The sequence below is a fragment of the Scyliorhinus canicula genome, chromosome 14 (genome assembly GCF_902713615.1).
Source record: "Scyliorhinus canicula chromosome 14, sScyCan1.1, whole genome shotgun sequence".
NCBI lineage: Eukaryota > Metazoa > Chordata > Chondrichthyes > Carcharhiniformes > Scyliorhinidae > Scyliorhinus > Scyliorhinus canicula.
In genome coordinates this window covers 125,427,875-125,446,826 of record NC_052159.1, presented here as the reverse complement: position 1 = coordinate 125,446,826, position 18,952 = coordinate 125,427,875, and the positions used below count along the sequence as shown (strand labels likewise).

At 49.8% G+C, this 18,952-nt stretch overlaps 1 protein-coding gene and 1 non-coding gene across 4 annotated transcripts in view; one reads left to right on the top strand and one right to left on the bottom strand.

The window, feature by feature from the left end:
• The window catches only part of gpc5a (glypican 5a), a 1,363,183-nt gene that overhangs the window by 908,375 nt on the left and 435,856 nt on the right, over positions 1-18,952 (top strand). The gene's annotated exons all lie outside the window — the stretch shown is intronic.
• LOC119977936 lies at positions 2,193-2,313 on the bottom strand. The gene has a single exon (XR_005463332.1). It is a non-coding gene; the product is annotated as a small nucleolar RNA ACA64 (small nucleolar RNA).

Below are 18,952 nucleotides of genomic sequence, written 5' to 3'. Positions count from 1 at the left end.
CTCCTTGCCCTCCTAATTTATTTTTTAAGCACCCCCCCCCCTCCAATCTTCATACACCTGAAGGCCTCGCCTGTTTTTAGTGCTCTATACCTACTGTATGCTTCCTTTTTTTCTTTAGCAAACCCTCGTTATCCCCTGAACATCCAGAGTTCCCTGGACTTGCCACCCTTGCCATTCACTCTTAATTGAACACACTCACCCTAAACTCTCACTATTTGACTATTTCCGAATGTAGATGTAATTGCATGTAGCTGCTCCCAGTCTACGTTTGCCAGATCCTACCTCATGTTGTTGGAATTGGCCTTCCCCCAATTCAGGCACTTGGGACTGGATTCTCCGCTGCCTGCCATCAGTAGTGGAGTTCCCAATGCGGCAGAGAATCCAGTGATGGCCAAAAAGTGGGCACTGATCCTGCTCCAGTACCCCACTGGCGGTGGCATCAATGTTCGTTCCCTGTGCCAGCGAGAGGATGCAAATGGGTACCATTTGAGGGGACATTACCGGGAACCCATCTTGAAATGGTCTGAACATATTTAAATGGTCATTTAAATATGCTTTACTAGTTCATGCCCAGTGATGGCATAAACCACATTGCTTCAGGTTCCACGGGTCAGAAGCATTGCACTCCAATCGGCGCTTGGCGTGAACCCCATTTAAAGGCTTTCACGCTATTCTTCCGGAAAAGCAGGATGTTCACCGCGCGCAATGCATCCAGAGAATCACCCCGTGTCATTCTCAAATAGCAGGTGGGCTAATATCCGCAGACAAAAAATTATTTTATTTCTGGTTTGAATAATACACTGAAGTGAAAAGCAGCAGCATACTGAGATAATGGCAATCGCTAGACATCAATACCTTATTTCACAAGGCTGAATCAATGTTATACTCTCTTGTCACATAAAAAGAATAAAAGCTGAAATCAGCTGAAAATTAAATACACTTAAGAATGTATTTTACAGCTTGATAAACAATAAGGCTTGAACAACAGTATTGTATAGACCACTTGATGGAAATTGAACATGAATAATATGAATTTTAGTCCACAAAGTTCAGATATTTAAGCAAAACTAAAGGAGTAATTGAGTTGTATATAATCCCATGGGAATGTTATATTCAAGTATTCCATTGACACCGCCAGTTGGATTTCATATTTTGTAAAGTGTGATATTGTGCCTCAGCATTACCATCTTTCTCCAAACATTTTCATAAAGGGTGAATCTGCCAATTTAATTGACTATCACACTGTTAACATTAACATTTCAAATCTTAACATTGATACCGACTCAGTGAATGATGTTAAAAGCAATATTTACAAATTTTGCATCAAGTGATTTAGAAGTTTATTAGTTCTTGCTTTTTTCCAGCACCTGTTTTCCTTTTCAGAGCTATGCAAAATTTCATAAATGAGCCTAGTGCCTTATGAACCAAGACCTACATGCCTTTTCTCCATTTTGAATGTGTTAATGTCCCCATATTTGAACCTTATCTGCAGTTCTACAGAATCCCTACAGTGCAGAAGGAGACCATTCATCCCATCGAGTCTTCACCAACATGCCAAAAGAGCACTCCACCTAGATCCACACACGCACCCTATCCCAGTAACCCGCACATTGATCATGGTCAATTATCTTTGGACAGAGGGAAACCGGAGCAACCGGAGGAAACCCATGCGGACATGGGGAGAACGTGCAACCTCCATTCAGTCACCCAAATCAAACCTGGGTCCCTGGTACTGTGAGGCAGCAGTGCTAACCAATGTTCCATGGAGAATATGTAGAATGACCAACATTTTTTAAAATACTAATCTTTGTCACAAATCGGCTTACATTAACACTGCAATGAAGTTACTGTGAAAAGCCCCTAGTCGCCACATTCCGCCGCCTGTTCGGGCACACGGAGGGAGAATTCAGAATCCCAAAAGATGTGCTTGTTAGGTAAATTGGGCATTCTGAATTCTCCCTCAGTGTACCTGAACAAGTACAGGAGTGTGGAGACTCGGGGATTTTCATGTAACATCATTGCCGTGTTAATGTAAGCCTACTTGTGACAATAACAAAGATTTTTTTTTAAATTTTAACATGAAAACCATGAAAATTAAATCACAATACAGAAACTAGTGCTGCTTTCCTGCAACACCAAGTAATGATGCTTTCTTAAAGAGGATGTTGCAAAAAAAATAAATTTCCAACAAAGTTTATTGACACATGGGTTTTATTGGCCACAAGCAGGCAATAAACTTTTAGTGTACCTTTTAATGTGGGCACCTTATCTTACGCACAGTAATAATAACACTGTTGGTAATTTTCAGAGGGGTTTCAATGGCATGAAATTTAGACAGGTTCTACTGCGAGTAAGAAATTTGCTGCGCCAGATCACTATTCAGGCAGTGATGCAGGAAGGTTAATTGCTAGGTCTTTTTGAAGTCTGTCCCATTTAGCACGGTGATAGTGCCACACAACAATGTGAAGATGGAACTTTGTCTCCACAAGGATTGTGCACTGTTCCATCCTACCAATTCTGCCATGGACAGATGCATCTGCAACAGGCAAGTTAGTGAGAATGAGGTCAATCATGTTTTCCCCTTTTCTTGATTCCCTCACAACCTGTCACAGTCCCAGTCTAGCACCTAATTCCTTACAACTAGGCCAGCTCGATCTGTGGTGGTACTACTGAGCCACTCTTGGTGATGGAACATTGAAGTCCCCCACCCAGCATACATTCTGCACTCTTGCCACCCTCAATGCTTCCTACAAGTGATGTACAATATGGAGCAGAACTGATTCATCAGCTAAGGGAGAAGGGCATTACCCAATAATCAGCAGTTTTCCTTGCCCATGTTTGACCTGGCCAATTAATTGTCATTTCCAGCCCCCACACAGATTTTTCAGAGTTGGGTGGGCCCACCACCATGTGGGAAGATTACTAGGCAAATCCTGCCAGTCTCCCAGTGGGTTCTGGGTTGGGATCCACCTTTACGGATGCTTCGTGGCCCATGGAAGTAATTGCAATGACAGTGACTACTGCTCCCTGGCAATGGCACCACCAGTGCACCCCGGCAATGGCACCACCAGTGCACCCCATCCATGGCAACCACTCTTTTAACCACAACGGGACCCATTAATTCACTGACATTTCTCCCTAACTACTATACTGTGCCTGTTTGCAAATTAATTGTTGCAATATTTAAGGGCACCAGTGAGCCCACGTTTTATTAATGTATTTTAGAGCACTTATAATAAAGCACATTTGAAGCCTAACCTATCTGGCACGATGGACATTGAATGACTGTCTGGCAGAGTGAGAAAGTCAGCAGATAATGATACTCATGGAGGCTTACAATCGCCCTCTTCTTTGCGTCACAGGCCCAGAATCTCCAGGGCCTTCTTTATAAAGAATCAGCGGTCTACATGTTAGGGAGCCTACATGCAACAATCACACTCAGCCGGGCTGTTCACACAACCAAGACGACTGAGATCTTTGTTGTGATTGACAACTTTACAAACAATCAAGAGGATTAAAGTTTTGTGGTTTTTGAATGGCTGTTTGTTTATTTTGAGTTTTATAAACACTGAAGTGGATTGAATTTTTTTTTAGTGGAATTTGAGTGCTTGCTTTATTTGTCAATTTTATGATGCCCAAGAGGATTCAAGTTTTTTGAAGAGTTTTTAATTAACAGCCGTTGGTTCCTTTAGCATCTCAAAGACTTCCCAAAGTAATTTTAGGCCTAGTGTGTTCTGTCCATAGTTGGTACTGGTAAGTGGACAGGGGAGTATTGGGGGGGGGGGGGCACTGCAGAATATGATGGGGAATTTGGGAATACGAGGAGGCATGGCAGCATGGAGGGGCGGGAAGGATAGGAGGGCATCTGGGGACATGTAGTGGCACGGAGATGTGGGGGGTGGGCTTGATGTGGGGGAGGGCTAGGAGACCAAACACTCTTTTACAGAACTGGACCCATGTCCCAGTGAAGAGGCATGTTTCCTAACCTGCCAGCCTCAGCATTGACTTGCCTTGGATTTGCTTTGGTGAATGGCATCCCCCAACTCCAGCCCGCCTCCACCAACCAGCCATGACAATAACGTGGACACGTCCTGCTGGTCAGGAGGCAGGATTGAGACATCAGGTAACGGACCAACCGATGTTTTAGGCCTCGAGAAAGACAGTCCAGAGGCAAAGTGTCTGCTGAAACGCGGGCTTGGGTTCTTTTGGACAATGCATGGAAAGTCAGTAGAATGCTGTGCAATCTTTGTGATAATAAAACCAAGCTAGAAGTAGAGAGGTATGATTGAAGGGAATTCTGAGGAGTATTGTATAGGCAAACAACACGTGAACATACCAACCTCAGCAACTTCCAAGAGACGCACACATTAACCGCCTGTTCCCAGGCGCGAGCCGGCAGGCGGGAGGGCGGGCACAAGACCCTTAAATAGTGCGTGATGATGTCAGGTGTGCATCCTGACGTCATCGCGCACTCGAAGGTGGGCTCATGCGCAGATGGACTGCGCGACCGCTGACTGTTATCGGCTTGTTGAGGGATTAAATCCCCCACTGACCAAGGTTTTCCCTGCCCTTTGCGACTTCAAGATCCACGCATGGGGATCAAGCGGCCCAACCGTTTTTCAACTTTATGGATGCGAGGGCGGGATGAAAGAGGAATGGAGCAAATGCTGGATGAGGAATTGGGGGGTTGGAGATGAGGAGTTGGAGGTTTGGAGATGAGCAGTTGGAGGTTTGGAGATGAGCAGTTGGAGGTTTGGAGATGAGCAGTTGGAGGTTTGGAGATGAGGAGTTGGAGGTTTGGAGATGAGAGATTGGAGGTGAGGAGTCGGAGGTTGGAGGTGAGGAGTCGGAGGTTGGAGGTGAGGGGTCTGAGGTTGGAGGTAAGGAGTCTGAGGTTGTGATGCTGATGAACCATTAATCGAACGCGAGACAAGTTGCTGTACAAAAGTTAGGCTTTAATAAGCTAGAAGTTAGCCCTGCGGTCGACTACAGTAAATGGATTACCGCCGGGCGTTCTGGGTATTTATACCTCGCTCTGGAGGCGGGGTTAACTCAGCCTCTCGACCAATTGGGGAGCCGTCACATGACTGGTCTCAACCAATCGGTCGAGAGGCACATGACCGACCAGGGCCAATGGTAAGCCAGTGTTTTGCACCAATGGCAGACAGCTATGCAAATCATACCACCACAGGGGCCTCACGGTAGCATGGTGGTTAGCATCAATGCTTCACAGCTCCAGGGTCCCAGGTTCGATTCCCGGCTGGGTCACTGTCTGTGTGGAGTCTGCACGTCCTCCCCGTGTGTGCGTGGGTTTCCTCCGGGTGCTCCGGTTTCCTCCCACAGTCCAAAGATGTGCGGGTTAGGTGGATTGGCCATGCTAAATTGCCCGTAGTGTAAGGTTAATGGGGGGATTGTTGGGTTACGGGTATGTGGGTTTAGGTAGGGTGATCATTGCTCGGCACAACATCGAGGGCCGAAGGGCCTGTTCTGTGCTGTACTGTTCTATGTTCTATGTTCTAGATGCACCCATCAATTCACTCAAGACACGAGTAGAAGTAAACTGGCTTTAATCGACTTACAACTGAGCCTGCCTGCGACCAGAACTGAGGGCAGACTCACAAGACCGCAGCACTTTATACTTCCGGTAGTGGGAGGGGCCATGAGCCCTGTACAAGCTCCTCATCTCCCCCTGTGGGCAGAGCCGTGCAACGGCTCACAGATGGAGCCCACAGGGACTCAGTGATACACAGTGTGAATTATGCATTATACATTCACCCCCTGTGAAAAAAACAAGTCTGGCGGGGGTGACGGGTCTACAGATTGAGTCGGTCCAGTGGCCAAGTTGTCCACTGGGATTGGCGGAGCACCGGGGTTGCAGCCGCTTCGGATGGCTGTGTGCTGACGGGTGGTGTGGATCTGAGGGTGGACTCCAGGGGTGGTACGTTCAGAGTTTCATTCCTGACCGGTGCGACGGGCGAAAGGGGCGCAGGAAACCTGTAGGCGTGGGGGCGCAGGGCGTGGGGTGTCGGGTGGGGTGTAGTGTGAGGGGTACCTCGGCCGTGGTGGTGGTGGTGGATCCTGCAGGCGCCAGGTCCTGGAGGGAAACGGTGTCCTGACAGCCGTCGGGGTGTTCTATAAAGGCGTAGTGTGGCGTAGATGGAAGCGAGGCCTCCGTCGTAGTGCCCCTGGTGAAAACAAATAATCACTCGTGAGGAGTCTGATTAGTTGCCGTACACAGGAGGGATCTAATTGCATGGAGCGCGTCGGGGAGGACCTCCTGCCAGTGGGAGGTTGGGAGATTCCTGGACCTTAGGGTCAGTAGGACGGTCTTGCAGACCGTCGCGTTCTCCCTCTCCACCTGCCCATTCCCCCTGGGGTTATAGCTGGTAGTCCTGCTCGAGGCGATGCCCTTGTCGAGCAGGTACTGACGCAGCCCGTCGCCCATGAAGGACGAATCCCTGTCGCTGTGGACGTAGCTGGGGAAACGGAACAGGGTGAAGTCACTGTGCAGGGCTCTGATGACTGTATGGGAGGTCATATCGGGGCAAACGGAAAACGGGAGAATTCGTCTATGATGTTGAGGAAGTACACATTACGATTGGTCGAGGGGAGGGGCCCTTTGAAATCGATGCTCAGTCGTTCAAAGAGCCGGGAAGCCTTTACCAGGTGGGCCTTGTCTGGTCTATAGAAGTGCGGTTTACACTCCGCGCAGATCGGGCAATTCCTGGTGATGGCTTTTACCTCCTCGGTGGAGAAAGGCAGATTGCGGGCTTTGATGTAGTGGGCGAGCCGGGTGACCCCGGGTGGCAGAGGTCATTGTGGATAGCCTGTAATCGGTCGTCTTGCGCGCTGGCGCATGTGCCGCGGGACAGAGCATCTGGGAGCTCGTTGAGCATCCCCGGCCGATAGATGATATCATAATTATAGGTGGAGAGTTCGATCCTCCACCTCAAGATTTTATCGTTTTTTATTTTGCCCCGTTGCGAGTTGTCGAACATGAAGGCAACTGATCTCTGGTTGGTGATGAGGGTAAACCTCCTACCTGCGAGGTAGTGCCTCCAGTACCGTACGGCTTCCACAATAGCTTGAGCTTTTTCGACTGAGGAGTGTCAAAGTTCTGAAGCGGAGAGGATTCGGGAGAAGAAAGCTACTGGCCTCCCTGCCTTATTCAGAGTGGCGGCGAGAGCGACCTCTGAGGCGTCGCTCTCCACCTGAAAGGGGACGGATTCATCCACCGCCCACATGGCGGCTTTGGCGATGTCATGCTTGATGCAGTTGAAAGCCTGGCGGGCCTCGGCTGACGGTGGGAAGAGTGTGGTCTTAAATAGTGGGCGGGCTTTGTCCGCATACTGGGGGACCCACTGGGCGTAATAGGAGAAGAATTCAAGGCACCTCTTGAGGGCCCTGGAACAGTGAGGGAGAGGGAGTTGTAAGATGGGGGCGCATACGGTCTGGGTCAGGCCCCAGACACCCGTTTTCCACGACGTAGCCAAGGATGGCTAGCCTGGTTGTGCGGAAAACGCATTTCTCCTTGTTGTAGGTGAGGTTGAGTTTCTGGGTGGTTTGGAGAAATTGGTGGAGGTTGGCGTCATGGTCCTGCTGGTTATGGCCGCAGACGGTGACATTATCCAAGTACGGAAACGTGGCCCACAGCCCGTACTGGTCCACCATTCGGTCCATTGCTCGTTGGAACACCAAGACCCCATTCGTGACACCAAAGGGGACCCGGAGGAAATGGAAGAGGCGGCCATCTGCCTCGAACGCCGTGTAGTGGCGGTCCTCCGGGCGGATTGGGAGCTGGTGGTATGCAGACTTCAGATCCACCGTGGAGAATATGCGGTACTGGGCGATCTGGTTGACCATGTCTGCAATCCGGGGGAGGGGGTACGCATCTTGGTGCGTGAACTGGTTAATGGTCTGGCTGTAATCAACCACCATCCGGAACTTTTCCCCGGTCTTGACGACCACCACCTGAGCTCTTCAGGGTCTATTACTGGCCTCTATGACTCCCTCACGTAGGAGCCGCTGGACTTCGGCTCTAATAAATACTTTGTCCTGCGGGCTATACCGCCTGCTGCGAGTTTGCGGGTTGCAGTAGTTGGTGCCCTGTATTCTTAATGTCGCAACGGTGCGCCCTTGTATTTGGACTGAGTGCAACCCCGAGGCGAGGGAGATAATTTGCTGTGCTGGGAAGATAGGGAGTGAACAGCGTCTTATCAGGTCTGGATGAACGAAGCTCTCGGTTACGGGTTTGCAGTTAGCGAAGAGTGGAGGGGGGTCGATTTTTAGTGTCGCTAAGCTGCATATAGTGAGAGAGGATAGGGGTCCACCGAAGCTGAGTGTGAGGCTTCTAAGATTGAATTGAAAATCGAGTCCGAGTAGGAGGGGGGCGCAGAGGTCTGGGAGTATGTACAACTGGAAGTTGGAGTAGTTGGCGCCCTGTATTAATGTCGCAACGGTGCGCCCTTGTATTTGGACCGAGTGCAACCCCGAGGCGAGGGAGATAGTTTGCCGTGCTGGGAAGATAGGGAGCGAACAGCGTCTTACCAGGTCTGGATGAACGAAGCTCTGGGTGCTCCCGGAGTCGAAGAGGCACGGTGTCTTGTATCCATTGACCTGAACGGACATCATTGAGCTTCTGAGGTGCTTTGGCTGCGACTGGTCCAAAGTGACTGCGTTGAGTTGCGGGTAGTCGGTGGCTCGATCAGCAGTGCTGGAGTGCCCCCGTGATGACTGTCCGAGGAGGTCGTAGTCATCGATACGAACATCGGGTGATGGCCAAGATGGTGGCCCCCGTTGATCGCACGTGGCGGGCGATGAGGAAGGTGGCGTCCAAGATGGCCGCCCCCGTGAATCGCACGTGGAGGGCGGCGAGGAAGATGGCGCCCAAGATGACCACCCCCATGAATCGCACATGGCCGGCCGCGTGGGGAGGATTGCCAAGATGGCGGCCCCCATGAGTCGCACATGTCGTGCGGAGGCGGAGATACGCTGCAACACTGCGGGGTCTGCGGGCCTGCGAATTGGATGAGCGCTTGCTCTGAATAGCGGGAGAGTTAGAGGGTTTAGATTTAGACAGGCATACCTTAGTAAAATGACCGCAGAAATGGCATGATGGCACTCCGTGGTGGGCTGGTGGCCGCGCGGCGCAGGCCTGGGGCAGTCTCTGGTCGGGGGTCCACGATGGGGTCGCGTGGGGAACGAGTTCAAACTTTGAAACGCGACCTCCAGCGAGGTTGCTAGCGTTACAGTGTCCTCCAGGTTCTGAGCCCCTTTTTCGAGGAGACGCTGGCGCACGTAGTTGGACCGGACCCCTGCAACATACACATCCCGGACAGCGAGTTCCATATGCTGGGAGGCAGTTACAGCCTGAAAGTTACATTCCCGTGCAAGAGCTTTTAGGTCGCGCAGGTAGTCCTCTAGCGACTCTGCGGGGCGCTGGCGGCGGGTAGTAAAAATATGCCGCGCGTAAACGTCATTTACAGGCCGCACGTATAGGCGGTCGAGTATAATGAGGGCTTCGGTGTACGAGTCGGTACTATCGAGTTGCGTAGAAATGCGATGGCTCACCCGTGCGTGTAGGAGACTGAGTTTCTGCTCTTCAGTAACAGCGGAGGTAGTCAACGCAGCCAGGTGAAGCACCTAAGCCAATGTAGAAAGATTTCCTTCGCTTCTGCGGCCTGCGGGTCGAGTTCCAGTCGATCAGGTTTGAGGGCTGATTCCATGGTGGGTTTTTTACGTCGATTAAATTGACGCGACCATCAATTCACTCAAAACACGAGTGGAAGTAAACTGTGGCTTTAATCGACTTACAACTGAGCCTGCCTGTGACCAGAAGAAGTGAGGGCAGACTCACAAGACCACAGCACTTTATACTTCCGGTAGTGGGAGGGGCCATGGGCGGAGCCAAGGGTGGAGCCCTGTACAAGCTCCTCATCTCCCCCTGTGGGCAGAGCCGCGCAACGGCTCACAGATGGAGCCCACAGGGATACAGTGATACACAGTGTGAATTATGCATTATACTTTCACCACAGGTTGGAGGTGAGGAGTTTGAGGTTGGAGATGAGGAGTTTGAGGTTGAAGATGAGTCGGAGGTTGGAGATGAGGAGTCGGGGATGGGAGATGAGTCGGCGGTGGTGGAAGTGAGGAGTCGGAGGGTGAAGGTGAGGAGTCAGAGGGTGGAGGTGAGGAGTCGCAGGTTGGAGGTGAGGAGTCGGAGTTTGGAGGTGAGTTGGAGGTGAGGAGTCGGAGGTTGGAGTTGAAGAGTTTGGGTTTGGAGACAAGGAATTGTGATGAGACTTGAGGTCATGTTTTGTGAGGGTGTTTTCTCTGTTGGGTTCGGCACAGCATGGAACTCTCTGGACATTGGTGCTCTCTGTCACCGGACCTCTGTCACCCTTTGTGCATGGATCAACTCCATCTGCATGGCCATAGATGGGTATTGTTTACTCAGCCGGCACCACCTCCTGCTCTGAGGAGGACAGGATGCAAATACAGAGGACACCTGGTGGTCACAGGCGGAGATGCAGGTACTGGATCATGTGATCCCCTGGCTTGGTGGTAGTGGTAGATGAGGGTTATACCGGGCCACGAGGTTGCAACTTGTGGTTGAATACAATTCTAATGCTGCTGTTGGCCCAACGTGCCTCATGGTGCCCAGTATTGAGTTGCTAAATCTGTTCGAAAAATCTATCCCATTTTGCATAGTGGTAGTGCCACAAAACATGGTGGCGGGTATCCTCAATGTGAAGCCATGACTTTGTCTCCACAAGGACTGTACGGTGGTCACATCTACCGATATAAATGCACCTCCAGCAGGCAGATTGGTGACGATGAAGTCAAGTATGTTTTTCCCTCTTGTTGGTTCCCTCACCACATGCTGCAGTCCCAGTCTAGCAGCTATGTCATTTAGGACCCAGCCAGCTCGGTCCGTTGTGTTATTACCAAGCCACTCTTGGTGAGGGGCATTGAAGTACCCCACCCAGAGTATGTTCTGCGCCCTTGCCACCCTCAGTGCTTCCTCCAAGTGATGTTCAACATTGAGGAGTACTGATTCATCATCTAATGGTCGCTGGTACGTGGTAATCAGTGGGAAGTTTCCCCGCCCATATTTAACCTGAAACCATGTGACTTGATGAGGTCCAGAGTCAATGTTGGGACTCCCAGGGCAACTCCCTCCTGACTATATACCACTGTGCCGCCATCTCTGCTGCATCTGTCCTGCTGGTGAGACAGGATATACCCAGAAATGGTGATAGTGGTGTCTAGGACATTGTCTGAAAGGTATGATTCTGTGAGTATGACTATGTCAACTGTTGCTTAACTAGTCTGTGAGACAGGAGAGAGCCATGTTGGGGGTATTAAGCATACGTGGGAGGAGGAACTGCGATGGGAGGTGGGGGCTACGAGACCTTGCCTTGGGCGAATGTGTCCATGTCATGTGTCCTCATCGTGTGCGAGGCTAAGCCTCATCCAGTTCAAAGTGATAGATTGGGCGCATTTGAAGGTTCTTTGAGGGTGTAGAGGATCGGTCTGTGCGGGATGGCCCATGAATCATGTCCACATGTTCTGGGCATGTCCAAGGTTTTTTTTAAATAAATGTTTTTATTCTCCATTTTCACATTTTCCTCCAAAATATACACCCCACCCACAAACAGCAAACGGTAACAAATACAAAATCAATCCCCTTAACAATAACAACGATCCCATCCTCCCACCACCCCAAACAACGGCCCTCCTGTCAATATATGCATCCAATAAAATAAACCCTCCCACTGTGGAAACAAAAAACAAAGGAGAAAAAGCGAAAAGGAGTCCGGGACCGCCCATGGTCACCATAGAGTCCACCCCCCCCACCCACACACTCAACGCCGTCAAACCACTGAAAGAGTGCCGTACATGATACCCAAGAGTTGTAAACCCCCTGTAGGGAGAGAAAAGAGCTAACGTTTCGAGTCCGATGACTCTTTGTCAAAGCTTTGACAAAGAGTCATTGGACTCGAAACGTTAGCTCTTTTCTCTCCCTACAGCTGCTGCCAGACTTGCTGAGATTTTCCAGCATTTTCCCTTTCGTTTCAGATTCCAGCATCCGCAGTAATTTGCTTTTATATAGTTGTAAACCTCCCCCCCCACCACTCCTTCCAAACTCCTCCCTTCCACTGCCTCTTGTAAAACTCGTTCCCCCAACCTCAGTTCCTTCCCCTCCAACTTTCCACCCCAGCTTGACCACTTGGACCCTGTTCTGCCAGGCTCCGATGGCCGCAGTCCCTTCCCCCACCTCACTCCCGTTCACTGGCCGGCTTAGACCGGCCAGCGTGGAGGCCTCCACCCAAGTCCCTTTCCCCCTTGCCCAACCATAGGAAAGCCCAAAAATCCCCTTTTAGCGCACAGACCCCTCATATCCACCTACACCCCAAAGAGCCCTCACTTCGAGTGAAAGTCCCATCACTTCCCTTGTCCAAATATATACAACACCACCTCCTTTAGCCCATACACCCGCACGCAGTGAAACAAACAAACAAAAAAAAAGAATTACAGTCATGAGGTTCCATCGGCACATGGCCATTTCTCAATTTTTCAGTTCTGCCACAGTCCTTCTGCCTTTGCAAACTCCTCCGCTGCCTCCGCCGTTCCAAAATAAAAGTACTTGAGCTTGTAAGTCACCCTCAGCTTCGCTGGATATGCAATGCACCTTACTAATGTACAGTGCCCTCTTCACCCGGTTGAAAGCAGCCCGCCTCCTCGCCAGCTCCACCGTAAAGTCCTGATTATACACTTATACCAGCTCCAGCCCACTGCACCACCCGCTTCTGCTTGGCCCAGCACAGGACCTTCTCCTTCACACTGTACCTATGGAAGCACAGAATCACTACCCTTGGCGGCTCACTCGCCTTTGGTACAGGCCTCCACGACCGATGAGCCCAATCCAGTTCATATCGGGAGAAATCCTCCCCTTCTCCCAATAGTTTCACCAGCATCGGAGCAAAATACTCAGTCGGTCTCGGCCCTTCAACTCCTTCGGGCAGCCCCACAATCCTCAAATTCTGTCGCCTGGACCTGTTTTCCAGGGCTTCCATTTTTCCTTGCAGATCCTTATTAATTTCCATAACCTTCACATCTCCTTCCCCATCGACGTAAGTTGATCACCATGATGCAATAATGTCTCCTCCACTTCCTTCAGCACCTCCCCTTGCTCCCGCACCTCCGCCAGTGCACTCGCCACCACCGTCGTCACCGGGGAAATCGCCTCCTCCACCAGCAAACTCAAAACCTCCCTCATCTCCTTCCTCATTGTCTTCATGTATTTTGTAAACTGCCTTTCGAATTCCACAGCCATTACCTTAGTTATTTCTTCAGCCGTAAGCAATGCTGCCTCCCCGGTGCTCCAGCCTCCATTTTCCTTGGTGACCCTGCGGTGACCTTTCTACTCCCCGACGAACTTTCAGCTGTTTTCACAGCCGTTTTCTTACTGGACCTCGACATATCCCTTCCCTGTACTTTCTCCTGGCCTTCACCGCCCCTAGGACCGGGCGTCAATCCCCAACAATGCCGTTCCCGAACGGGAGCCCTCCAACGCGCGGCTGCCTCCCGCCCGCCGTCACCAGAAGTCAGCCATCACCGCTTTTTCAATGGCCTTGGTGAGATCTTTTCACAGCTGTTCCCTCTGCTGCTAGAATTCAGCTTTCACAAAGGCCCTCAAGTCAGCTTGAGGCCTTTAAGCTCGCCCTTCCCCCACCTGCATGCTGGAAGAGGCTTTTGTCTCTGCTGCAGCTTCAGCCAAAGCTTTCACTGTTTACGCGGGTCTGGTAACCAAGAAGCATACCATTCCTGGGGGAAAGTACTCCTCCAACATTCACCTACGCCTTTTCATGAAAATTCCACCCCGTATTGCTTAAAAAAGAGCTCTTGTCTGTAACTTTGGGCAGGAGTTGCCTTGTGTGTGACCACTTACTCCATAGTGCGCACCGGAAGCCTCCAAGGTTAAGGGGGTTCTGACAGGGGATCGCGGATGTGATATCCGAGGTGCTGGGTGTGGAAGTGGTTCCGAGGTGACAATATTTTGGGTGTTGGAAGACCTGGGAGTCCAAGGGTGAGAGAGGTCGATGTTTTGACCTTTGCCTCCCTGATAGCTCGGAGACGGATTTTGCTTGGGTGGCGCAACTCGGCGCTGCCGAGAGCGGGCGTGTGGGTAAGCGACCTGGCGGAATTCCTGAGGCTGGAGAAGGTTAAGTTCATCTTGAGGTGGTCGGTGGATGGGTTCACCCGGAGGTGGAACCTGTTTATTGATTTCTTTAAAGAGATTTGAGGGGTCAGTGGCGGTGAGTTGTGAGAAGGGGATGGTATTACGGAGCAGTGGGGTGGGGAATGGGTGTTGGTTGTTTATATAGTTGTTTGGTTGTTTTCTGGTTTTGTTTGTTTTTATGAAAATGCCTTGAATATAATATTTTTTTTAAAAAGGTCAACCACATTGCTGTGGGTCTGGAGTCACATGTAGGCCAGGCGAGGTAAGGATGGCAGATTTCCTTCCCTAAAGGACATGAGTGAACCAGATGGGTTTTTACGACAATTGACAATGGTTTCATCGTCACCTTTAGACTTTTAATTCCATTTATTTTATTGTGTTTAAATTCCATCACCTGCCATGGTGGGATTCAAACCCTAGTCCCCAGATCGAACCCGGGTCCCCATTATCCTGGGTCTCTGGATTATTAGTTTCTCAGTGCCCCATTCAGCTCATGACAACTCACTGCTTAGCTGTGCTGGATGCAGAACCTTTTCCGGCATTGGATCCAGGTTTGCCAGACTAAGTCATGCCCACTGACTTCTGCTACCATCTTGCTCCATGCCTTCTTGGTGAGGTGTGGTAGCCTGTTCCTTCCATCATTCAGCATCAGAATGTTCCTCCTGCCTGTGACTGCCTCAACCAGGACTCGGAGTCAGTCGTCCAGGAAAGTCTTCCTGGCCATCAAAGCTCCCCTCCCATCTGCTATGGCATCCTGTGCACGGTAGCACAAGTGGATAGCACTGTGGCTTCACAGCGCCAAGGTCCCAGATTAGATTTCCCTGCTGGGTCACTGTCTGTGCGGAGTCTGCGATGGTTTCCTCCGGGTGCTCCGGTTTCCTCCCAAAGTCCAAAGATGTGCAGGTTAGGTGGATTGGCCATGATAAATTGCCCTTAGTGACCAAAAGACAGGTTAAAAGGGGTTATTGGGTTACGGGGATAGGGTGGAAGTGAGGGCTTAAGTTGGTTGGTGCATACACGATAGGCTGAATGGCCTCTTTCGGCACTGTATGTTCTATGTTCTACCATGACTCCCACTGTATTCTTCTGCGGTCAGTGGAGGCCATTTTTAAAATTCGCAGTAGGCCTTCAATGGACATAGCGCCCACCCATACCTGACACATGGCACCAGTTTGACTGCGATCGTGCTAGCTGCCACTTAAGTGGAAGCCTGTGTAATATCATAAGTTCAAATTGAATGTGGGTAGGAACAGGATTCATGGCTGCTTCTGAGTCCAAGTTCAAGGGTGAAATTCTACCCCAGGTGTAGCTGAGACAGCATTCACTATTTCAGCTGCATCAAGCTGCAGTGGTGCTGTTGTTGTTTAGAAGATGATCTTCAGCTCTACCTCAAATGCTGCTTCACTGAGTGGAGGTCTTTCGTCTGCAGCCTTTGCCGAGCTATTAATGAAAATGAAAATGAAAATCGCTTATTGTCACGAGTAGGCTTCAATTAAGTTACTGTGAAAAGCCCCTAGTCGCCACATTCCAGCGCCTGTCCGGGGAGGCTGGTACGGGAATCGAACCGTGCTGCTGGCCTGCTTGGTCTGCTTTAAAAGCCAGCGATTTAGCCTGGTGAGCTAAACCAGCCCCATTAGCTGGGAGCCAGCCCTATTAGCATCTTTCTTAACTATCCAAAACAGAAACTTTGAAGAGCCATTGTACTAGATATTCTGCTTGACCCCGTCATACCTCACACCATAACTGATGTGCAGTAACTTTTCATAATGAGTTGAACTACAAAGGACAGTACACTTTAAACCTGTATAAACTGGTGATATCAACCTGCTGCTCTGCTTCAGGGTGGATTCAGTAATAAACAGAAATGCTAAAAACAGTCCTTTCCAAATTTCAGGCCACAGAATTAGAAATTGTCAGTGCTCAGAGGCTACATCTGAACTTGGGGTCACTAATTGGACATTTTTACCTCAATTTTAACTCGGATCAGCTGGATCAGGAAACCTGGAAGCTACATCCAGGTGAGGACTCGGTGTATCTAGGAGGTGACTATTTAATTTTTACTTGTTTCCTTTGTGAGCTACAATATACTGCTGTTAACTGTTGGCCTCCAGTCACTCAGAATTTCGGCAAATGGCGTTGTAAAGGATTGTACTAGAAAAAGTACATGAAATCATCACTTCCCTCGAATGCCCTCCCTGGAACTAATCCTTTCATTACCTAGTGTTAGAATAAAACCCAAAGTAGCATGACATATCAGGCAACTGTTGTAAAATCCTTTCGGTATTATAATTGCCTTTGCACAGTACTTGAATGAAAAATGTTGATTTACACAAGTCAAAATCAATCATGCATGATTTAATGATTCCTTGCAATATTAATTTTCCACGTACCAGGCCGTTTATTTTATTTGAAGAAGTTTAATGAAGATAATCTGCAATTTCACATCTCACTTATGAGTAGTCTTGGAGGAAATGACTTTTTGAAGGGACATGAATTAGCTCATAAGATTTAACTTTATTGTTCATTATTAGTCCCATGTGATCTGTCTTTTGACTGTAGTAAGCACAGCCATTCTGGGCCGGGATTCTCCGCCAGTGCGGAATTGGGAAACACGATTGGGCAGAGAATTCGGGGTCAGCCGAAAAGCAAAAACGGAATGCCATGCTCCGGTCCCTTGACAGCGGCGTGAATGCATTCTACAGCGCACGCTGGCGTGGGCATGCAAATTGTACAGTAAAGTCCAATGGAATATCATTAACAGGCCGAACCTGGCATTTTACGGGTCTTAAAGTATGCTGACAGTTGTGCTATTGGCCAGGTGGTGTCTGCCAGGGCCGGGGAGGGGGAAGGGGGGGGGGGGGGGGAGTAGTGGGGGCTGCTCGGAGATGGACCAGGGGGTCGGAGTGGCCAGGCATGGACCGCCATTGCTGCAGCCTGCAAGGCAACCGTGCAGCTGCACATGCCGCTGACTGACCACTGGGAACTTGGCGTCACGGATCGTAAGGGTAACCCTCCAGGACACACCCCAATGTACCCCCTGGCCCCAGCTGATCCATCAACGGGATGGGCGTGCTCCAGCGCAACCAGTGCCATCTTCTTGGCTGGGATGAAGGTCAGCATGCATTGGAATCGCACAAGTTCTATGTGGCATACCATAGCCCATTAAAGGGACCTGAATTGCTCCTGGAATACCACCGCTTACATCCACAGAATTTCGGCATCAGCATTTAGTCTCTCAAATGGAGAATTCGCCACCTGGTATCCAAAGGGTTGGTAGTAGCAAACATCCAGTAATTCCCAACATTACAATGTTGACACGAAGCAACATACTCCAAATGCTGGAAATCCGAAAGAAAAGCAGAAAGTGCTGTAAATACTCAGCAGGCCGCGCAGCATCTGTGATGAGAGAAACAGGATTAACATTTTAGGTCTGTGTCTTTTTATTAGAACTAATATGTTAATATTTGCAATTAATTATATCCATAGATGAGTAAACTATTCCACATTCTGGTGTGAGCAAAAACATAACCACATCAACTGACAACACACTGAAGTCATGGGATCAGTGGTAAAATTCTGTCAACTATTGTTGCAAAGATATCACATCTAATGGCAGCAAAAGACCATCCATAGAATCCCTACAGTGCAGAAGAAGGTCATTCAGTCCATCAAGTCTGCACCGACCCTTTAAAAGAGTATTCTACCTCGGTCAGCTCCCTGCTCTATCCCACACATGCCTGGACACTAAGGGGCAATATTTAGCATGGCCAAAATCCACCTCACCTGCACAACTTTAAACTGTGGGAGGAAACTGGAGCACCCAGAGGAAACCCACACGGACATGGGGAGAAAGTGCAAACTCCACGCAGACAGTCACCCAAGGCTGGAATTAAGCCCAAGTCCCTGCCGCTGTGAGGCAGCAGTGCTAACCATCGTGTTGCGTTATCCTTCTTGTTTTCTTAATTCCCAGTTGCATGTACAGAACAGATCCAATTTCTCGAATGAAATTGTCCTCTGACAGGATGTTATCCTTTGAGTCACGTTCCAGATGCTGGTTTATGATTTCACCACTGCTTTTTGTGATCTGTCAAAATAGGTTTGGCTTGGAACTTGCACTAGGGCATGGATTTTTACTCTCTCTCTCTCTCTCTCTCTCTCTCTCTCTCTCTCTCTCTTCCCCCCCCCCCCCCCCCCCCCACTGGTGTGTTTTTTTAGGTCGGGGTAGGGGTGGAGCGTGAAATTGTAAGGATGAGATTCCTTCCACATTTCTGCCTACTCCAACCACATGGCAATTTTATGCTGGGGTGGACAAGGCCTCAGATGGAAAGCCCACCCTTTACCTAATTGAGGTCCAGAAATGGCCAATCAAAGGGCAGTTTCCTAACGAACCTCATATTTTAGGGTGGCGGGTAGATTGAACCTCTGTGCTGGGGACAAGGCAAGATAGAATCAAAGTTAAATCTCGGGCGGGAAGTGGAAGTGGGTGGGTGTGGGGAATTCCATCAGAAACCACCCTCTGACTGCGAACAGCCTCCCCTCAAGACCTAGTGACCTCCAGACCTCCCTCCCACATCAGTCTCACTTCCAAGACCCCAATCACCCCCTTTGTAACCTCCCAGACCTTCCCTACCCTTGCTGCCCTGTGACCTCTGATATTTACCTTGTCCTCTGGCTTCAGTACAGTTGGTGTAGTTCCACTTCTATCCACTA